Below are 21362 nucleotides of genomic sequence, written 5' to 3'. Positions count from 1 at the left end.
AGTAACTAAAGCCTATAGTCACTTTTAATGGTGGCTAATTATCATTTGTGACTGAAAAGATAATGACAATCCGGACACTGTTGTCTATTTTTTAGAAAGTAATAAAATTCATTTCACGATTTCATGTCAAGTAAGCACGCTCAAGCTCAATTTATAAAAGTTTTACAACAAAACAAAAAAGAGTAAAAATAAAATAATAAAATAATACTCATTAGAGCAATAGTAAGGGTCATTTAAAGTTTGGATAATAATTGCATTTCTCCTTCAAATGCAAATGAGTTGGATAATATTTGCGCATGGACGAATCAAGCATGATGGGGGAGAGCGAGCATGTGGAAGTTAATGGAGGCCAGAACCCATCCTTGTATTTCGGAACCGAGGTGGTTGATGGATATGGACAAATGTGTTGTGCTAGGATAACACCAAACCAATTGGAACCAACTCAAGCTAACCTACTTGAAATATATCAAATGGAATGCAAGAACTGACACACCCCGATCCAGAATGTCCACTAGGATTCCGAATCGAGCTGTGCTAGCCGCCACCTGGAAGGTGACGAAGCCATAAAGTGATGATAAGGAAAGATGTGAATAACTTTAAACCTAAAGGTGCTTAAACATCAGAATGCACTGTGCGTGGGTATGAACTCAAATCATACATGATGTCAGAGCATAATCCAGTACAGCAATGTAGGTAGAAACCATACCTACAAAGGTAGCCACCTTAACAGGGACATGCCACGAATCCTCGTCGATAAAGAACTTTGCTACTAGAACCTGGAGGGGCGCAAAACAGAAAACGTGAGTGGGCGAAAATAAAGCTTTTTAAAACATCTCATTTATTCAATATTTATAACCCCTCTCTGAAAAACCTGTATACTTTCCCAGAAAATAATAAATAATATATAATCATATATATAAGCAAATATCTCAAATCACAATCCTTTAACACTTTTCAGAAAATATGCCATGCCATGCGTCAATAACATAATATGGATGCATCAATATAAATTAAGTGAAATGATAAATCAACCGGAGACCCTAAAGTGGTCATGTACGGCTGATTCTATAGCTCAACATCCAAACCAGCCGGAGTGACATACTATGACTTGTACGATGTTGCTGGAGCCACCACGGTGACCTGTACGACACTACACTGCACATAAGTTGGAACTACCTGAAGTAGTTTGTACGACAAGAATGGTGTAAGAATACGCTCTAGTGCTTCTCTCATCAATCATCTGTGCACATAATCTAAGGTCACCTACCAGTCGGAACCACCTCTAGTGGTCTGTACGACTGGCATGTCGGAACCACCTTTAGTGGTCTGTACGACTAGCATCTACTTGGATCCAAGGTGAGCGTGTGATGCAGGGTGAATAATATAAGCACTAACACCGGGGGTGCATGTTATGAGCTCTCAACACAATCCACAACAATAATAAATAACTCACCTGATACTCACCTATGCGTTCACAGCACCATTTCACATATATGCATCATATATTAATTCAACATTTCATATAAAATCTATGCATGGCATTTTAAAACATACTTTCATTTAAATTCGATTTTTGGGAAAATCAGTAAGTATATAGGTATATACAGAAAACAAATGCCCACTCACCTGGGATCCGCGCTACGACTCCCTAACATCAGAACTAAGGCGTCCCGAATGCTCGACGCCTAAAACAGTTATCAAACCACATCTCAGAACTCTTATCCAAAGAATATGAAATTCACATAACACATAGCCACAAGGGCATTCAAGAATAATGTGAGACCCGTTGATCAAAGGTCAACCGTCGACTAAGTTCGACGGTAGGGTCATAACCCCACATAACTCAATCTGAAAGATCCACAACTCAGATTTCCGATCCATCACTTCCCAACATACAGATTAAGCTTCTAGAACAACATATTAAAATTTCGTTACGATCCGACGGTTGGATATCTGCCAATTTCCAAGACTAAGTGGCGGTTAACCTTTTATTTTATGAACTTACAAATCCAATTCGGGAAGATCCGTCCATTGAATTTCCAATCCGTAAGTTCCTAAATTCTTCAAATATTATGTACTACCATGTATCAAAGTTTGGTAACGATCCGACGGTTGGATCATCGATTCACCTGTTGGCCTAACTATGAATCGTATCGAATTTAAGTCCAAATGATCAACCAACGACAAACCACTATCAAAACTAAATTCAAGATATCAAACATAGCCTAAAAATAACATTGACGGTCCACTGGCCATGCGCCGCCACATGCTCCGCCGCGGGTGGCGGTCGGCCGCCCCGGCTCGCCGGAAAATCCAACTATTTCAAAAAATGACCAAAATTTATAAAAATGACGATCTCAATGAGTAGAGCAACTTTCATACCTGTGTCCAAGGCCATTTTGGTCGGAAAGGCCTCCAATTTCAACAAAACCTATCGGAAACCCTAGGTTTTGGGTGTGCTCAATCCGTCCTCAAATCAACCCCGCCGTCCCAACCATTGCTTGGGCTTTGTTCTAGGCCTCAAGAGGATGCCATGGGTGGTGGAAATTGAAAGAAATAATTTCAGAATTGAGAGAATCGGAGGCTAGGGTTCATCCCACCCACCGGTGCGATTTTGCTAATTTGGAGGCCAATTATCACCAAATTTGGGGTGGGAAGGATAGAGGATAGGTCCTAGAATGTTTCCCAAGTGGTTAGGCGGTTCAATTCGTCGGAAAAATGGGTGGAAATCCACCGGAAACAGTAAAAGATCCCGACCGGGTCGGGTCGCACACCCACGGGTCAGGGATCCCCCGCACCTCATTTCCCTCATTTCTCTGAATTCTGATTGGTCCTTCCCTTCTCTCACTGTTCCGATTGGTCCATCTCCCCCTCCTTGGTTGGGCAGCCAATCCCACTTCTTCTTTCTTTTGTTTCTGATTGGGTAGTCCATCTCTCCCTTCTCTAATTGGGCAGCACCCAAACCTTTAATTTCCCTCTCCAAAACTGAAATTCTACCACAATTAATTAAATTACCAAAACGTCCCAAACTTTAAACGTTAATATCTTCGATATAACTCCAAATCACGAATCGCTTGCGCACACGTGTCCGTAGCGACGAGTACTACAAGAATATGCCAAAAAAAAAATCAAGTCTTACGTGTTATGACAAGCGATTAACACAATTCAAGACATATGCCTCAAAGGGCCTTTTCGAAATTCCACATAATAAAATTATAAAAAATCATAATTTTTCGGGACGGGCTGTCACAAGAACAAAATATAAAAGACACCAAGATTTTAACGAGGTTCCTCAACAGTCAATGTAACTGGAGTACGTCCTCGGAGCAGTAGGAGCTCACCCAATAATCCATTATCAACCAAATGGGAGTTTACAAAGTGTTGGCAATCTCACAACCCAAAACCCCATTACAACCAATAGCTCTCACACACCAAAGAAACAAATAGAGAAAGAAATAATGTGAATAATTTCTTCTCTATACAAAGCTCAAAGCTATTACAACAACAACTACCTTGGTGGGTGATTACTAACCAAAGAGAAGAGTACATTCTTCTTCTCTTCCAAGTGGGGCTACTGCACTTCTATTTTTCTGCTACTATGTGGCTGCCTTACTCTCTCAAAGATAGGCTTCTCAAACAAAATGGTGCTCACTCTTTCTTCTCTCCCACTTCCGTATGCTCACATTCATCCATTTTAAACACCCAATAAACTAAACCAAAGTAAAGGAATAATCATTCCTCTACAAACATCATCATGACCTTCCTTTTTCTTTTCAACAAACATAATCATTTGTCTCCTTATAATGATGTTCCCACATCATTATGTCCTTCATTTTTTATTATATGCACTTTTTGGCCACTTGGCCACTAATTCAACAATCTCCACTTTGGCCAAGTTCCGAAAATGCCATGATAAGCCAACCAACACAATCAACACACAAATTACTCCCAAACACTAGCAAGAGAACAACTCATGCCGAGCCAAATGCTCCAAAACTCCTACTGCTCAACGCCTTCTTTATATAGGCAAAATGTGAGCCAAGTTTAAGCAATGAACAAACTTGGCTACACCAACAACCTTAGTCAACATATCAGCGGGGTTGTCTTTAGTTGGAATCGTCTGGAGAATGATCTCTCATTCACCAATGACTTCACGCACAAAGTGATATTGTACATCTATGTGCTTGGTCCTCGCATGATGAACCTGATACTTAGCCAAATAAATGGCACTCTGACTATCACAATGTACCTTCACTTGCTTCTGATCAACCCCCAAATCTCTATTCAGCCTATGTATCCAAATGGCCTCCTTTATAGCTTCAGCAACTGCCATATATTCAGCCTATGTAGTAGACAAGGCAACAAACGACTGCAAAATGGACCTTCAACAAACTGGCCCTTTAGCCATAGTAAACACATAGCCTGCAGTAGACTTCCTTCCATCCAGATCACCTGCATAATCTGAATCGACATAACCAACTGCAAAATGACCAATACCAGAGTCATCTCTCTCAAAGCATAAACCAACGTCTCGAGTACCATGGAGATACCTCAATATCCACTTAGCTGCTTACCAATGCTCTTTACCTGGATTATGCAGATATCGACTCACCATGCCAACTGCATGAGCAATATCCGGTCTAGAGCATACCATTGCATACATCAAACTAACAACCAAATTTGCATATGGTATATTTTTCATTTGCAGCTTCTCTTTATCAGTTTTAGGACATTGTAGAGAACTCAATCTAAAATGAGGAGCCACAGGGGTACTAACTGGTTTGGTTGAATCATGAACTCCAAACTTCCGAATCAACTTCTCAAGGTATTGTATTTGATTCAAACTGACCAAACCCTTCGCTCTATCTTTAGGGATCTCCATGCCATGGATCTTCTTCGCTTTACCAAGATCCTTCATCTCAAACTCATTCTTCATTTGCTTCTTAAATTTCTCAATCTCTTCAACATTCTTTGAGGCAATCAACATATCATCAACATATATCAACAAATAAATGAAAGACCCATCTTGCAACTTCTTGAAGTACACACAATGATCATATTGACTTCTAGAATAATTTTGGTCTTTCATAAATTTATCAAACCTCAAATACCATTGCCTTGGAGATTTCTTCAAGCCATAAAGTGATTTCTTCAATTTGCAAAACAAATTCTCTTTCCCTTTCACTGTATACCTATCCGGTTAAGTAAACTAACCCTGCTAATGGCAAAGATTGGCTTAGGTGTTGCATTCATGGTTTTCAAGGTCTTGGTAGTGCGTTACTTCATAGGCAACACGAAGAACGAGAATGAACTTGGCAAGTTTGAATGCAGCAAGACAAAGATTAATGATGTGGTGAATGTTGTGGTGGACATGGTTGCAGTTGCAGTTATTGTCGTTGTGATTGTAATTCTTGAAGGCTTCCCGTTTGCTGTCATTTTGACTCTCACTTATTCAATGAAGAGTATGATTGCGGAGCAGGATCTGGTGCGGAGGCTCCCTGCTTGCGAGACTATGAGATGTGCCACTGTAACAAAACTGGCACACTGACGTTCAATGGGATAAAGGTTACAAATTTTTGGCTTGGACACGAATCTGTGGAAGATGAAGTTTCTTATTCATCAAATTGTCATTATCTTCTTGATTTAATCCGAGGAGTAGCATTTAACATGTCCGGTAGTGTTTATAGGCCTAGTTCAGGATCGGGATTTGAGTTTTTGGGTCCTACTGAGAAAGCCATTCTTTCATGGGCTACTCTAGAGCTGCACATGGTCACATGGAAGAATTGAAGAAGAAATGTGTCATTCATCGTGTTGAAGCCTTCAATTCACATAGAAACGAAGTAGGGTTTTGATGAGAATAAAGGCAGACAATTCTACCCATGTGCATTGGAAAGAAGCTGCAGATATGATATTAGAAATATGCTCGAGTTACTACTGTGCGTCCGTGTCACAAAAGCTCTGAATGATGATGAAGGGTTGAAGCTTGAGCAGATTACGCATGGCAGCAAGTCGTCTGCGATGCATTGCTTTGGCACACAAACAAGCTCAGGATAAGCACATTAATGACGAAAATAAGTACGGAAAGCTCAAAGAAAGCAGCTTGATCCTATTAGGATTAGTAGGCCTAAAGGATATGTTGAAATTGAGGTTCCACTATAAAACCAATTGGCAATATGAGGAGTAACCTAAGAACATATAAGCACATAGCAAACCTTGTCCCTCACCGATGTGGGACAACCGTCAACACGCCCCCGCACGTGTGGCGGATTTTCAAGCCTACACATGGATAACAACTGGGTGACGTGGAGCGCGTGTGGCCGTTTAGCTTCACACGAGGACAACCTGCTCTGATACCTTGATGATGCCACGATCCACATACCCTTTTAAGTAGTGTAAGATCATTTTAACAAGGTTCAAATGTTCGATAGTGGGAGAGTGCATGAATTGGCTTGCGTTACTCACTGAATATGTGATGTCGGGTTGGTGATTGTTAGGTAGATCAACTTCCCAACAAGTCTTTGATAATAGCTTATGTCCGTGAGTGGCGTGCCCTCTAAGCTAAGTTTGAGCTTGCTATCAAGAGAAGTAATTGTGGGTTTAGCATTACTCATGTTAGCTTCCTTGAGCAGATTCAGGACATACTTTCTTTGATTGAGAAATAGACCCTTGTGAGAAGTTTCCATTTCTATTCCAAGAAAATACTTCAATACCCCAAGGTCTTTAATTGCAAATCTTTGTTAGAGTGATTGTTTGAGTTTGGAGATCTCTTCAGCATTATCATCTGTAATTATTAAGTCATCAACATAGATCAACACAACCAATTTGCCCACAGCTCCAATGCGAACAAACAATGATGAATCGACATTACTTCTTTTGAAACCAACACTATTAAGAACTGAATTTAGCTTAGCATACCAATCTCGAGGAGATTGTTTCATTCCATAAATTGATTTGTGCAATTTGCACACTAAATCAGGCTCATTACTTTGATGATGCCCTGGTGGCAATTTCATATAGACTTCTTCTTCGAGATCACCATGCAAAAAAGCATTCTTCACTTCCATTTGATACATGGACCATCCCTTGTTGACCACAACAGACAATAGAACCCTAACTGAGTTCATTTTTGCAACAGGTGCAAATGTTTCTTTGTAATCCACCTCAAATGTTTGAGTGAATCCCCTAGCCACCAGCCTTGCTTTATGCCTCTCAATTGAATTGTCTGAATTAAATTTGATCTTATAGATCCATTTACAACCCACTGCCATTTTTCCTTTTGGAAGTTTAGTGATGCTCCAGGTTTTGTGTTGGTCTAGAGCTTTAAGTTTTTCTCGCATTGCTTCTTTCCACACATCTTTGTTGTTAGCCTCATGAAAAATTTGAGGCTCACAGTAACTTGAAATGGTGCTTAGGAATGCAGCATGAAAGGGAGTCACCTTTTGGTACGGCACACAATTTGAGATTGGATGCTTGGGTTTGTAGGTGACAAAAACTTGAAACCTTGTGGGAGGTTGTCTATCACGCATAAGATTGCGTCGTGGGGTTGCGATAGTTGTCTCACACTCGTTCAAGACATGAGTCACACTTTGAAGATCGTTTTGGGTGTCTCCATCATCATGCATTGTACCATCAGGATGTGGCCTTCATTGTTACTTTCAGTGAATGGTGCATCATTGTTAACATGGCTGGGACTTTTATTTGTTGCAGCATCATTGAGCTCGATTCTTGGTAGAGGGAACAAATCCAAGATACACTTCTATTGACTTGTGATCTCAAGTGACTTGCTGAAAAAAGGGTAAGCTTCATGGAATCGAACATCTTTAGACACAATCATTTTTCTCAGTTGGAGATTATAGCACTTATATCCCTTTTGTGTTGATGAATAACCAAGAAAGATGCATTTAACAGCTCTAGGGTCCAATTTATCTCGGTGATGAGGTTTGTTGATGCACAAAATCAGTAAGGACTTTGGTACTGATAAGCTCATATTTATATGTATTTTTCATCAAATTCACTTGTCTTTTCTTAGTTAGTTCCTTATATTTTTGAGCTATTTACTTTGTTTTTGTGTTTTGTGTGATTTGTCAAGCAAAGAAAAGAAAAGTAGCACAAGTGGGATATTAAGTAACAAATTCGTCAAAACTGCCTGTGCAGATCAGTTGACTTTGGAAGCAAGTTGCAAACAGCTCATAATGAATGAGAGAATGAGCCTTATATGTTTGGAAAGCTACAGATGTCTATTTTCTGGAGAAATTCATGGATTGTTAATATCATGTTTCTAGAAGAAGTTATAGGCATTGTAACACTGAAAGGTTCTGAAAAGGGCTAAGCAGATTTGGTTTATAAAATGAGAAAGTAAAAGCACATGTTTTGTGTTTTGCTTTGTCATCAACACTCAGCAGCAAATGGGGTTATGATTGCACTCATTTGCCTTTAGAGCAAGTGGAAATACACAGCTAGAAAAGAGGATTAAGTGGAAATAGTTGGCAGCCAATGATGCAACAGAAAACAAAGGAAAAAGTGGAACTTTCCTTTTGTCAGCAAATTCCAACAGCAATCATGAACACGAATGGGTGTAGAATATGGAATTAGTTGGTCTTCCACTTGGTTTTTGTGGCTTTGGCAAAGAAAAAGAATCATATAATACAAGGAAGGAAAAACATATGGCAGAGGAGGAGAGAAGAAGAACACACAACAAAAGATCAAGGAAGGAAAAACATACGGCAGAGAGCAAACAGAAAAGGAGGAAGGAAAGAAGAAGAGGCTTCACTCAATTTATCTTGGTTTTATCTTCTCAAACCCATGTTTTACTTTTGGTTTAATATGAGAATTATGTGTAACTAAATTTTAAGTAGTTAGGGGCTGTTTTGAAGCCCCAAATATGATTGCAAGTTTGTTATGACATTTCGTTGAATTACTTTTATGAATGGATGAAAATTGGTTTACTACTTATGTCAGTGATGAATTCTTTATATGTTTTCTATGGATGCATACTTAGTAAGCATATTCCAATGCTATAAATATGTGTATACCTGCCCTTGTTGAATGAGGACCTACATATGTTCTAGAGTAGTACTTGTTAATTGCGATTAACAAGTGAACCAATTTCTAGGATAAGTAAGACAACACCAGTACTTACCATGCCTTGTGATGACTCAAACTCTTTTCGTTCTTAATGATTTCTACTTGTTAAATCTATGAACACGCCATTCTAGATTGCATGCTAGGAACTAAGTTAAGTTGAAAACGCCATTCTCTTAACATTCTACGTAAGAAAGAGTAATAGGTTGTGTTCTAACATTGAGCCAACTTGAGCATCTTCATCCGGAAATAAAAGGAATTTGAATGAAATGTCATAACAAACTTGCAATCATATTCGGGGCTTTAAAACAGCCTCTAACTACTTAAAATTTAGTTACACATAATTCTCAAATTAAACCAAAAGTAAAACATGGGTTTGAGAAGATAAAACCAAGATAAATTGAGTGAAGCCTCTTCTTCTTTCCTTCCTCCTTTTCTGTTTGCTCTTTGCCGTATGTTTTTCCTTCCTTGGTCTTTTGCTGTGTGTTCTTCTTCTCTCCTCCTCTGCCTTATGTTTTTCCTTCCTTGTATTATATGATTCTTTTTCTTTGCCAAAGCCACAAAAACCAAGTGGAAGACCAACTAATTCCATATTCTCCACCCATTTGTGGTCATGATTGCTGTTGGAATTTGTTGACAAAGGGAAAGTTCCACTTTTTCCTTTGTTTTCTGTTGCATCGTTGGCTGCCAAATATTTCCACTTAATCCTCTTTTCTAGCTGTGCATTTCCACTTGCTCCAAAGGCAAATGAGTGCAATCATAACCCATTTGCTGCTGAGTGTTGATGACAAAGCAAAACACAAAACATGTGCCTTTACTTTCTCATTTTATAAGCCAAATCTGCTTAGCCCTTTTCTGAACCTTTCAGTGTTACAATGCCCATAACTTCTTTTAGAAAATGATATTAACAATCCGTGAATTGCTCCAGAAAATAGACATCCGTAGCTTTCCAAGCATATAAGGCTCATTCTCTCATTCATTCTGAGCTGTTTGAAACTTGCTTCCAAAGTCAACTGATCTGCATAGGCAGTTTTGACGAATTTGTTACTTAATATCCCACTTGTGCTACTTTTCTTTTCTTTGCTTGACAAATCACACAAAACACAAAAAAAAAGTAAATAGCTCAAAAATATAAGGAACTAACTAAGAAAAGACAAGTGAATTTGATGAAAAATATATATAAATATGAGCTTATCAGGTACAACAGAAAGTGTCAAGTTTGTAACCTTCGCTAGATTGCTGGGGTCACTAGTGTGGATAAGTATGCAAATGGATAGAGATAGGGAAGCAAACACAAGATGTACGTGGTTCACCCAGATTGGCTACGTTCACGGAGTAGAGGAGTTCTCATTAATTGTGAAGGGTTTACACAAGTACATACGTTCAAACTCTCATTTAATGAGTACTAGTGAATGATTTAGTACAAATGACATTAGGAAATATTGTGAGAGAATGATCTCTATTTATAGAAGAGAGTTTCTAGTTTCATTCTGACATTGACACGTGTTGTGTTGTGATTAGCTTCTGATGTTGGCACGTGTCGCGCTATGATTAGCTTCTGATGTCAACACGTGTCGTGTTGTGATTGGCCTCCTGGTTGTAGGGAAACACTTATGGGTCATTGACGGTATAACGTTGATCGGTGCTCTGTAGTTTCGGGATTGGTCAAGTATGGTACAAACAGTGCTCCCCTAAGTTCCCGAGTGAGGGAAACTCCTCGGTTGGGGACTTGCAAGATCCAAGACATTGAGTAATCACGAAACTTCTAAGTACCGAAGTGTGGTATCATTTTCACTTGCTTTATCTGTCTCATATGTAGATGTGGCATCTTCTTTGGAAGTACTTTTCCTTCATCCAGGGGTGGTATCTTTAACCGATGAAGATGCACAAGGTAATGTATCAATTTCACTTGAAGCTTACTTGTAGTTTCGGGCTTGGTCAAGTACGATACAAACCCTATAGTAGGAGTCCTCTAAGTCGCCGAGCTAGGAGATTTGCCGAAAAAGGTAACAGACAAGGTAAGCAATTAGACTTCTAAGCAAGCAACGTGGATCGGAGGTTCGACTTTGGCTTCCGGTTGATTGTTCTCCTTCTCATTGTGTCGTAAACAGCAACAAGGATAAGGAGAATCAAATGGAGAAGAGATGATATGAGATACTTTTTCTTTTGAAGAAGTAACTTTCCATATGCTTATTCTTGAACTAGGCTGGAGGGTTTTCTGGTTTCCTCAAGAGTATAAAGCTGACTCAAGAATTTGAGGGTCAAAACAAGTCCATCAAATTTAAAGTACGTTCGACCCTGATGATATGAGATACTTTTGCTGTTGACAAAGTAATGGATGTATCGGCACGTGTTCTGTTACGCTTGTCTCCACATGCTTCCTTGTATCCTTCTCACTTGCCCTATCTTTTCCTCAGGCAGATGTGGTATCTTCTTTGGAAGCATAAGATGTTGAAGATGAGTACTCGAGAGCAATGCCAGGTAAGTAGTCAGGCAAGGGGTTACAGGCAGTCAGTTCCTGACTGGAAGCTTGATTCCAAGTGTTGATTGATTGCTCTTTTTTCTCCTTGTCTTGCAGGTAAGAACAAGGCCAAAGGAAAAGACAGGAAAAAAGCATGATATGGGATACTCTTGCTTTTAACCCTGATGATATGCGATACTCTTGCTCTGGTGTGGCTTGTTTGCAGAGGTATTATCGAGGGGAAAAGAAGCTGAGTATTTCGAGAGACTCTGCTGAGAGTACCTTCTCGGATGTGAAGAAAAGTTGAGCATTTTTTTTATTTGCAGGTCTGCCTAGCTGTGGAGGATGAAGGTTGACATATATAGGAATTATCCCAACAACGAGTGGTAATGCTGTTCTTTTACCCTTCTCGGTCATATCAATGTAGTGGGAGCTGCAAGATTCACGTGTTTTAACTTTGTCAGAGCACTTTAAAAAATGGGTATGTGGTATCTGGAAAGCTGATGTTGCGTGTGAAGATTGCAGACAAGCTTTATCAAATGAGATCTAGCTCTCGAAGTTCGGAGAGCGGTGCCTTTCGGTTTTCAAACAAGCAATCCTGTTTGGAGTCTGGCTTTTGAGATTCGGAGAACGGTGCCTCTTCGATTTTTGAGCAAGTAATCCTGTTGGGAGTCTGGCTCTCGAGATTCGGAGAGATGTGCTTCTTCAATTTTTGAGTAAGTAATCCTGTTGGAAGTCTAGCTCTTGAGATTCGGATGGTGGTGCCTCTTCGATTTTTGAGCAAGTAATCCTGTTGGGAGTCTGGCTCTCGAGATTCGGAGAGCTGTGCCTCTTCAATTTTTGAGCAAGCAATCTTGTTGGGAGTGTTTTCTCAAATGTGAGTAAAGGTTGGGCATTTTTGCCAGTCTGCCTTGCCACGGAGCACAGAAGTTGACACACATAGGAACTTTCCAGTTATCAAGCAGTGGTGCTGTTCTTTTACCCTTGTGAGTAATAGTAGGGTAGTTGGACCTTCAAAGTTTATGTGTCTAAACTTTGTCAAAAATCTTTGGCAAAGTTATCTGTGGTACCCGATGAGCTGATGTTGTGTGTAGGGATTGTCAACATATTTTACTCAAGAAAATCTACTTCTCAAAATCCGGAGAGTTGTGCCTTTTTGATTTTTGAACCAACGGCCCTGTTGCCCTTTCTTTTATAGGGGCACCAATTGTGTGCAAGAAGTACTTTCAGAGAGTTATTACTTGTAGGAATTTTCCCCTTATTTTTATACTTCAGAGATTTATTGCACCTCATTTATCTTTCATCATTTCTGAGAATGTCTGGCCCATCTGACCGTCGTTTTGACTTGAACTTTGGTGAAGAGGCAGCCATGCCCTCTCAAGATAACATATGGCGCTCATCCTTCTTATCCCCTACTGGTCATCTTATCGTTGGGGACTCTGTGATGAAGAATGATATGACAGCTGCGGTGGTGGCCAGGAACCTCTCACTCCTAAAGATAACAGACTACTTTCTAAACGGTTTAATGAGTTGGCTGTTAAAGATTCTCTGGCTCTCAGTGTTCAGTGTGCAGGTTCTGTGTCTAATATGACCCAACGCCTATTTGCTCGAACTCGCCAAGTTGAATCATTGGCGGCTGAAGTGATAAGTCTCAAACAGGAGATCAGAGGGCTTAAGCATGAGAATAAACAATTGCACATGCTCGCACATGACTATGCTACAAACATAAAGAGGAAGCTCGACCAGCTGCAGGAATCTGATGGTCATATTTCACTTGATCATCAGAGTTTTGTGGGTTTGTTCCAAAGGCATTTATTGCCTTCATCTTCTGGGGTTGTACCGCGTAATGAAGCTCCAAATGATCAACCTCAGGTGCTTCCTCTTTCTGGGGTTCTGCCCAGTACTGAGGCCGAATGATCACCCTTCGGTGCCTTCTCTTTCTGGGGCTCTGCCGACTGCTGAGACTTCTCCTGAGCAACCTTTGTGAAGGCTCCCTCTTGTTTGTTTATTTTGATTCATGTATATGTACATATTTGTAACTTATCGGAGATATCAATAAATAAGCTTTGCTTCATTTCAACGTATTGTGTTAAATATACCAAAGCCTTCTTCACTAAGTTCTTTGAATTTTCCCTTTTGGTGAAGCTTATATGTTGAAGCTTTGTGAGCGAATCATGTAGATTGAGGTAGTGCTTCCTTAATTTCCCGAGTGAGGAAAACTTCTCGGTTGTAGACTTGAAAAAATCCAAGTCACTGAGTGGTCGTGAGACTTCCGAGTATCAAGGTGCAGTAGTATATGGTAGGAGTCTCCCAAGTCTCCGGTCGAGGGAGTTGATGAAGGAGGTGTCTTGCTAGTAGCCAAGCTTCTAAAGTAACAACACTTCACCATTTTCCTTTCTAAGTGGTAGCCCAAAACTCCTCATTCATATATATTTGTTATTAAAGTTGTTAGGCTCAAAGAAGAGGAGGCCTAGGCAAATTTTTTTGTTTTCGAATTTCTGAATTTTCGAATTTTCAAATTTCTAAATTTCCGAATTTCTGAATATATATATATATATATATATATATATATATATATGTATTTTTTTTAAGCTTTGTAGGTGAAGCTTTGGTGTTGAAGCTTTGTAGGTGAAGCTTTGAGGTTGAAGCTTTGTTGGGTATTATGAATTGATTTTACTTGTCACTATCTTGATCAAGAGTGTGTGAAGCTTTTGTAGGTGAAGCTTTTGCAGGTGAAGCTTTGTAGGTGAAGCTTTTGTGGGTCAAGCTTTTGCAGGTGAAGCTTTTGTGGGTGAAGCTTTTGTGGGTCATGCTTTTGTAGGTGAAGCTTTTGTGGGTCATGCTTTTGTGGGTGAAGCTTTTGTGGGTGAATGTTTTGTGTTGAAGCTTTTGTAGGTGAAGCTTTGGAGTTGAAGCTTTGTAGGTGAAGCTTTGGAGTTGAAGCTTTTGTTGGGTACCATGAATTGATTTTGCTTCACACTATTTTAATCAAGATAGTGTGAAGCTTTTGAGAATTTGTAGTTGTCCTCTATTGATGAAGCTTTTGTTGGTAAAGCTTTTGTGTTGAAGCTTTGTAGGTGAAACTTTGGAGTTGAAGCTTTGTAGGTGAAGCTTTTGTGGGTGAAGCTTTTGTGTTGAAGCTTTGTAAGGTACCATGAATTGATTTTGCTTCATACTATCTTGATCAAGATAGTGTGAAGCTTTTGAGAATTTGTAGTTGTCCTCCATTGATGAAGCTTTGTTGAATTTCCCAATTTCTTTTTTTTTTGGGAAAATTAGAAATTTGAAAATGTGGGAGAGACAACATATAAAAATTTTGCTTCCATAATGTTGAGCAAGAGATTGTGATGCAAGCCACACCTTGTAGTAGTCGAAGGTTTAGATGAACCATATAAATTGAATTTGCTTGGAACAATCTTGATCAAGAATGTGTGAAGCTTTCTACGAGTTGTAGTTGCCCTTCATTGATGAAGCTTTTGTTGGCACCATAAATTGGTTTTGCTTCACACTGTCTTGATTAAGAGTGTATGAAGCTTTTGAGAGTTGTGGTTGAACTCCTTTGATGAAGCTCTTGTTGGCACTATAAATTGGTTTTGCTTCACACTGTTTTGATCAAGAGTGTGTGAAGCTTTTGAGAATTGTGGTTGCCCTCCATTTATGAAGCTCTTGTTGGCACCATAAATTGGTTTTGTTTCACACTGTCTTGATCAAAAGTGTGTGAAGCTTTTGAGAATTGTGGTTAAACTCTTTTGATGAAGCTCTTATTGGCACCATAAATTGGTTTTGCTTCACACTGTCTTGATCAAGAGTGTGTGAAGCTTTTGAGAATTGTGGTTGAACTCCTTTGATGAAGCTCTTGTTGGCACCATAAATTGGTTTTGCTTCACACTGTCTTAATCAAGAGTGTGTGAAGCTTTGAGAATTGTGGTTGAACTCCTTTGATGAAGTTTTTGTTGGCACCATAAATTGGTTTTGCTTCACACTGTCTTGATCAAGAGTGTGTGAAGCTTTTGAGAATTGTGGTTGCCCTCCATTTATGAAGCTTTTGAGAACTATTTGTACCATACTTGACCAATCCCGAAACTACTGAGCACCAGTCAACGTTATACCGTTAATGACCCAGAAGAGTTTCCCTCAAACCAGGAGGCCAATCACAGTGCGACACGTGTCAACATCAGAAGCCAATCACAACACGACACGTGTCAATGTCAGAATGAAACTAGAAACTCTCTTCTATAAATAGAGATCATTCTCTCACAATATTTCCTAATGTCATTTGTACTAAATCATTCACTAGTACTCACTAAAGGAGAGCTTGAACCTATGTACATGTGTAAACCCTTCACAGTTAATGAGAACTCCTCTACTCCGTGGACGTAGCCAATCTGGGTGAACCATGTACATCTTGTGTTTGCTTCCCTGTCTCTATCCACTTGCATACTTATCCACACTATTGACCGGAGTAATCTAGCGAAGGTCACAAACTTGACACTTTCTGTTGTACCAAAGTCCTCACTGATTTTGTGCATCAACAAGGTTGAACATGAACAAAACAAATACACCCAAAGACCCTAAGGTGTGAAAGGTCAATTTTCCTTCCTTTCATGACCTCTATGGGAGATTTAAATTCCAAGATTCGGCTAGGAAGTCTATTGATGATGTAGGCCGCTGCCATGACTCATTGGGACCAAAATCTCTTTAGTGGATTCATTTGTAGCATTAATGCTCTAGTTTTTTCAAGTAGGTCACGATTTTTCCTTTCGGCTATGCCATTTTGTTGAGGTGTGCCAACACAACTTGTTTGATGCATGATGCCATGATTGCTCAAATATTGTGTCATGATTTGGGACATGTATTCGGTGCCATTGTCAGACCTTAAGGTTTGAATTTGAGAAGAGAAATGGTTTTTAACGAGATTATGAAAATCCTTGAACACTTCCATAACTTCATTCTTAGACTTTAAAAGGTACAACCATGTGGCTCTAGAGAAATCATCAACAAAGATTACAAAATACTTATAACCATCAAAAGATTCACCAGTTGGTCCCCATACATCCGAATGAACAAGTTCAAAAATCTTGCTAGCCCTGCATAAAGACGAGTTAAAAGGTAATCTAGTGGCCTTAGACAAGTGGCAGGTTTCACATGGATTTAAATCCTTCCCTAAGTTTAGAAACAAAGTTGACAAAATAGGTTGAGAAGGATGAGCTAGACGTTGATTCCACAATTGGTTATCTTGGATAGAGTTGGACTTGGCTTGAAAACCTTTGGGGCTACTCTTGATATGTAATAGAGGCCATCTAAATAAAACCCTTCACCAATCGTCTTCTTGGTGACACAATCCTGAAAAATGACATTGTGAGGAGAGAAGATGGCTAAACAATTCAAGGTATTGGTGATTTTTCCTACAGATATGAGTTGGAATGGAAAAGAAGGAACATATAAGGCCACTGACTCAATTTTATCTGACATTAAGTTTATTTTTCCCTTTCTCAAAACCTTGGCACCATCACCATTTGCAATTGAAACTTGAGAGGGTTTTGATAATTTTTCAAACTTATGAAACTTAGACACATGGTTGGTCATATGATCTGTGACACCTGAATCTACGACCCAAAAATCATGCAACATATTTACATTAAGAGCAGTTTTGAAAGCATTCATGATACCTTGCATGTCTTGTTGGGATACGTGTTCAGTCTCTGCCAGAAAACCAGCAAACTTGCCTAGCAAACCTGTTGAGTTTCCATCTTTAATACCGACTATTTGGTCACTTCCAGGCCCTCCTTTCTTGCTTTGAAGATACGATGCAAACTCATTTATGAGTGCAACTGGGTTTGCTGTGAAGTTCTGGAATGTATCAGATTGAAGGTGGAGGCAGATGCATGGTTGGCTTTGTGTGCAGCACGTTTCAACCTCTGTGAGCCCTTGTTGTCCTTCATGAAATCATGCTATAATTATGGATGTAAAATCCAGTATGTCTCCTTAACATGACTAGTGTAGTTGCATTGTTGGCACTTCAAGTTTGGATGCTTAACTTTGTACTTCCTCTCTTTGGTTAAATACGCTCTTGCTTCAGATACATTGACCTTTGTACCAACGTTCATGACTTTCCTCCGCACTTCTTCACGTTGGATTGTTGCACATACATTGGTGAAGGACGGTAGTTCAGTGTTTATGAGTACAGGGGCGGAGCTGAAGGAAAAATTTTGTCCTAGCTAAGAACAAGTAAGAACATTTGAATACATATGCAAACTATTAACACATTAAAGTAGGCATGCATTAAAAAACAATTCATAAAACCCATGACTTTCAAAGCCTAGTGAATGGTGAACCAAAAGACTCTTTAACAACATAAAAGAGAATGAAGAATTTAAAGATTCTTTACCCTTGAAGCTCATCCTTGTTTACACAAGGGATTCACCCAAGTGGAGGGCCTTCAAGTCACCTCCAAGCTCCTTGGATCTTGCTTGTGATTTCCTTCTCCTTTTGTGCTCCTTTGGTCCTTGAGGATGTGAGGAAAGGATCTCCAAAACACCAAAGGTTTGGTGTCTCTAAGTCTCCACACCAAGGGTGAGGTGTGAAGATGAAATGGATGACTTAGAGAAGAAAAGATTGCTAGATAAATCTCCTCTAAGTGGCCGGCCTCCTTGTTTAAAAAGAGAGAATAGGTTTCACCTCTTTTCTACAAGAAAAACCCTAATGAGAAAAATAGCTATAAAGTTGCTTTTATAACACTTTTCTTAGGTGAGTGGTAAACTTGCAATTAAGCAAACCTTCACCCTCTCCTCGCCATGGCCGGCCTATTTGTTGTGATTGGGCTTATTGCCCATTTTGTTTTAGTTGTCATACAACTTAAACATAATGGGCCTTGTGGACCAAAACACTTTTGGGCCCCGAAACCCAAAACCAACTTAAAAGTCCAATACGAACCTTTCGTAAAATTAATTAACTAATTAATTAATCTTGACCATTCATCAATTAAACCATTTAATTACATATCCATTTCATTTAATTTCTTCACTTTCATCCTTACTCGGTGTACGATCCATTAGGTTCCATTTAGCTAGGTAGTGGGCGATTGTTACTATTAACGATCGATTGTGAATTGAAACCACATTTCAATTCTCCCTTAAAATTAGTGTTTGCTAATCATCAGGGCTTCCACAAACCATGAGTGACACCTAGCAGCATGTCATGGTTACCCAAGCTAAGTAGAATTTGTTGGAAAACCTATCCAGTTACAACTACAATGCAATACGGTCCTTCTCTAATACAATACTCTTAATCACATTGTTTAAGTGATAGTTTGTTTCATGTCTACTATCCAATGTGATACATCTCCATATGATTCTTTTGAATAAGATTTGGAACAAACTTCCTAAGTCATATTCATATGCTTTGGCCAAAGACTCTCGAATCACATCTTAGAGTATTCTCCTTCCACCATGGAAGGTTAGAGATCCCTTGTTGTGCATTCATATGCCTACATGATTAGATAGCTTGACCCCAACAATGTCGTGGACACTCCAATGGAATGCCTTTGACATGATCAAAGGTCAAGGACCTAACCATTAGACATCTATGATGCCTCAGGTCAAAGGACTACTTTGCATATTGCAACTCTCGAGTTCTTACATGACATGTATGTTCGAACTCTCTTTTGATCGTTGTTCAGTGTACTCGATCACTTTTTCGAGCACCTATGTGTTTGCCTTAGTGTCCAACACTAAATGACTTGAGACTAGACATACTCACACTTGAGTCGACATAACACATACTAACCTTAGCGGATTGTCAATGCCCAATTGGCAATCCTATGGCTAGGAACATTTTAGGAATGAACATAAGAGAAAGGTCTCGATAATCTAACTTACTTAAATCACTTATCTCTTAGATCAAATACCTTGGATTCCCTTATTGTTTAAACACATGATACAATAAATAGTGATTAACAATAAGTTTTTCCCTTCATTAAACATATAAAGGTTTAATACAATAAGTATTCCAAAAGCTATTACATCAAATGAGTGGCTTTGTAGGCAAACTTCCAACAGGAGCCACCAATGGACTAGTGTAGTCCCCGACCCATCCTGACTTCATTTGAAGTGTGAACCTCATGGAAGAAGATGAAGCAAACGACGTCGTTAAGCTGTTTTGATTTTAAATCTTTTTCAGCTGTCTAATGAAACAATAAGTTTGGCAAGGGAGTTTAAAAAGAGATGTGCAATTTTAAATGGAAAAAGCAACCCCATTTCTGGTTCGATTCTCTCACCTAACAGTAATATACACCCTATAATTTTCTAAAGCAACCCACCTTCTTTATTTGCAAACCTCTCCCCCTTTTCCTTCTTTTTTTATACTTCTTTGTATTTTCTTTAGCCTTCCACAACCTACCTCTTACTTGGTTGTCTGAGTTTTTACATTTATTTTTCTACTTAGTATTGAATTTAAGAGATTTTTTTTTTCAGTTTTGTGAGGATTACACAAATTGCATATGTCAACATGTTATGAATTCAACTTTTTACACACACTCATATATATATACATACATATATATATATATATATATATATATATATATATATATATATATATATATATGTACACACACACACACACACATATTTGTGAGAGGCCCCTCCTCATTCAGAATTCTGGCTTCGCCACCGGCTTCATAGGTCTTCATATTCTGAGTTGAGACTGGACAAGAGTTGGAATATCTTGTCTTTTTTAGCCCTCTTTAGTAACGTAGATGCATCAGTTGTGTGAGGGCGATACATTTCCAACTCATTTCACATGCTCTTCATGTTACATATAAGGTGTACGAAGGGCTTTCCTTTTTGTTGCAGGTTGGAGATATCCTTCTTTAGTTGGAAAACACGTGTAGCATTTTTCTGAATGCCATACATTTCCTTGATAGTCTCGCATAGCTTGAGTGATGATTCAGAGTAATTGAAGATTTCAGCTAGTTTACGTTCCATGGAATTTAGGAGCCACGGCATAACCAGCTGATCCTTGTTAAGGCAGGATTCATAAGTTGGTGAGGAAGCATCAGGTACTTCGATGCTTCCATTTATGAACCCTAACTTAGACCTTCCACCTAGGGCAAGAGATACTGCTCTTGACCAAGGCAAGTAATTAAACTCATTCAATAGCCGGCTACACTTTTCTTGTGATTAGTAATACTTGTATAGGAGTCTCATCTTGGTTGTCAACTTCTTAATTCAAGGAGTTGTTGTTTTATCTTCCCTAAGCCATTAGTTGTGGCGTAAATCAAGGAGGGTTAGTCTCATTATATATTTATGTACAATTTTAATAAGGTTATGAATGAAATACAAGATAACACTTTGAAAGTTCATAGGATCTATAAAGCCATATAGACCAGGAGTGAGGGAAGCAGTTGAAGCTTTGCCAGTTTGCTGAAATGTAGGTGAAATTGATCACTTGCGACAATGTTTTCATCTGTAAAGCAATAGCTAGCGAATGTGGCATACTCCGGCCTGACCAGTAGGAACCAAGGAAGCAGTGGTAGAAGGTGTAGAATCGCAACTACACGCCAGAGCAAAGAATGCAGAAAGTTGATGTAATTAACGTGATGGCTAGGTCTTCGCCATTTGATAAGCCTCTGATGGTGCAGTGCTTGAAACAGAAAGGCTATGTAGTTGTTGTGACAGTTGTTGGCAAGAATGATGTGCCCACACTCAAAGAAGTTGACATAGGACTCTCGATGGGGATTCAGGGCACTGAAGTTGCCAAGAAGAGCTCAGACTTTGTCATCTTATATGACAAATTTGCAACTTTGGTAACCGTTTTAAGA

The 21362-nt window shown here is 39.2% G+C and overlaps 1 pseudogene; it reads left to right on the top strand.

Annotated features, from left to right (window-relative positions):
- The first annotated feature begins 296 nt into the window (after window positions 1–296).
- On the top strand, window positions 297–21077 carry LOC126601994 (calcium-transporting ATPase 12, plasma membrane-type-like; annotated as a pseudogene).
- The last annotated feature ends 285 nt before the right edge of the window (window positions 21078–21362 follow it).

The sequence above is a fragment of the Malus sylvestris genome, chromosome 15, assembly GCF_916048215.2.
Source record: "Malus sylvestris chromosome 15, drMalSylv7.2, whole genome shotgun sequence".
Classification (NCBI taxonomy): domain Eukaryota; kingdom Viridiplantae; phylum Streptophyta; class Magnoliopsida; order Rosales; family Rosaceae; genus Malus; species Malus sylvestris.
This window is presented reverse-complemented; position numbering and strand designations above follow the sequence as displayed.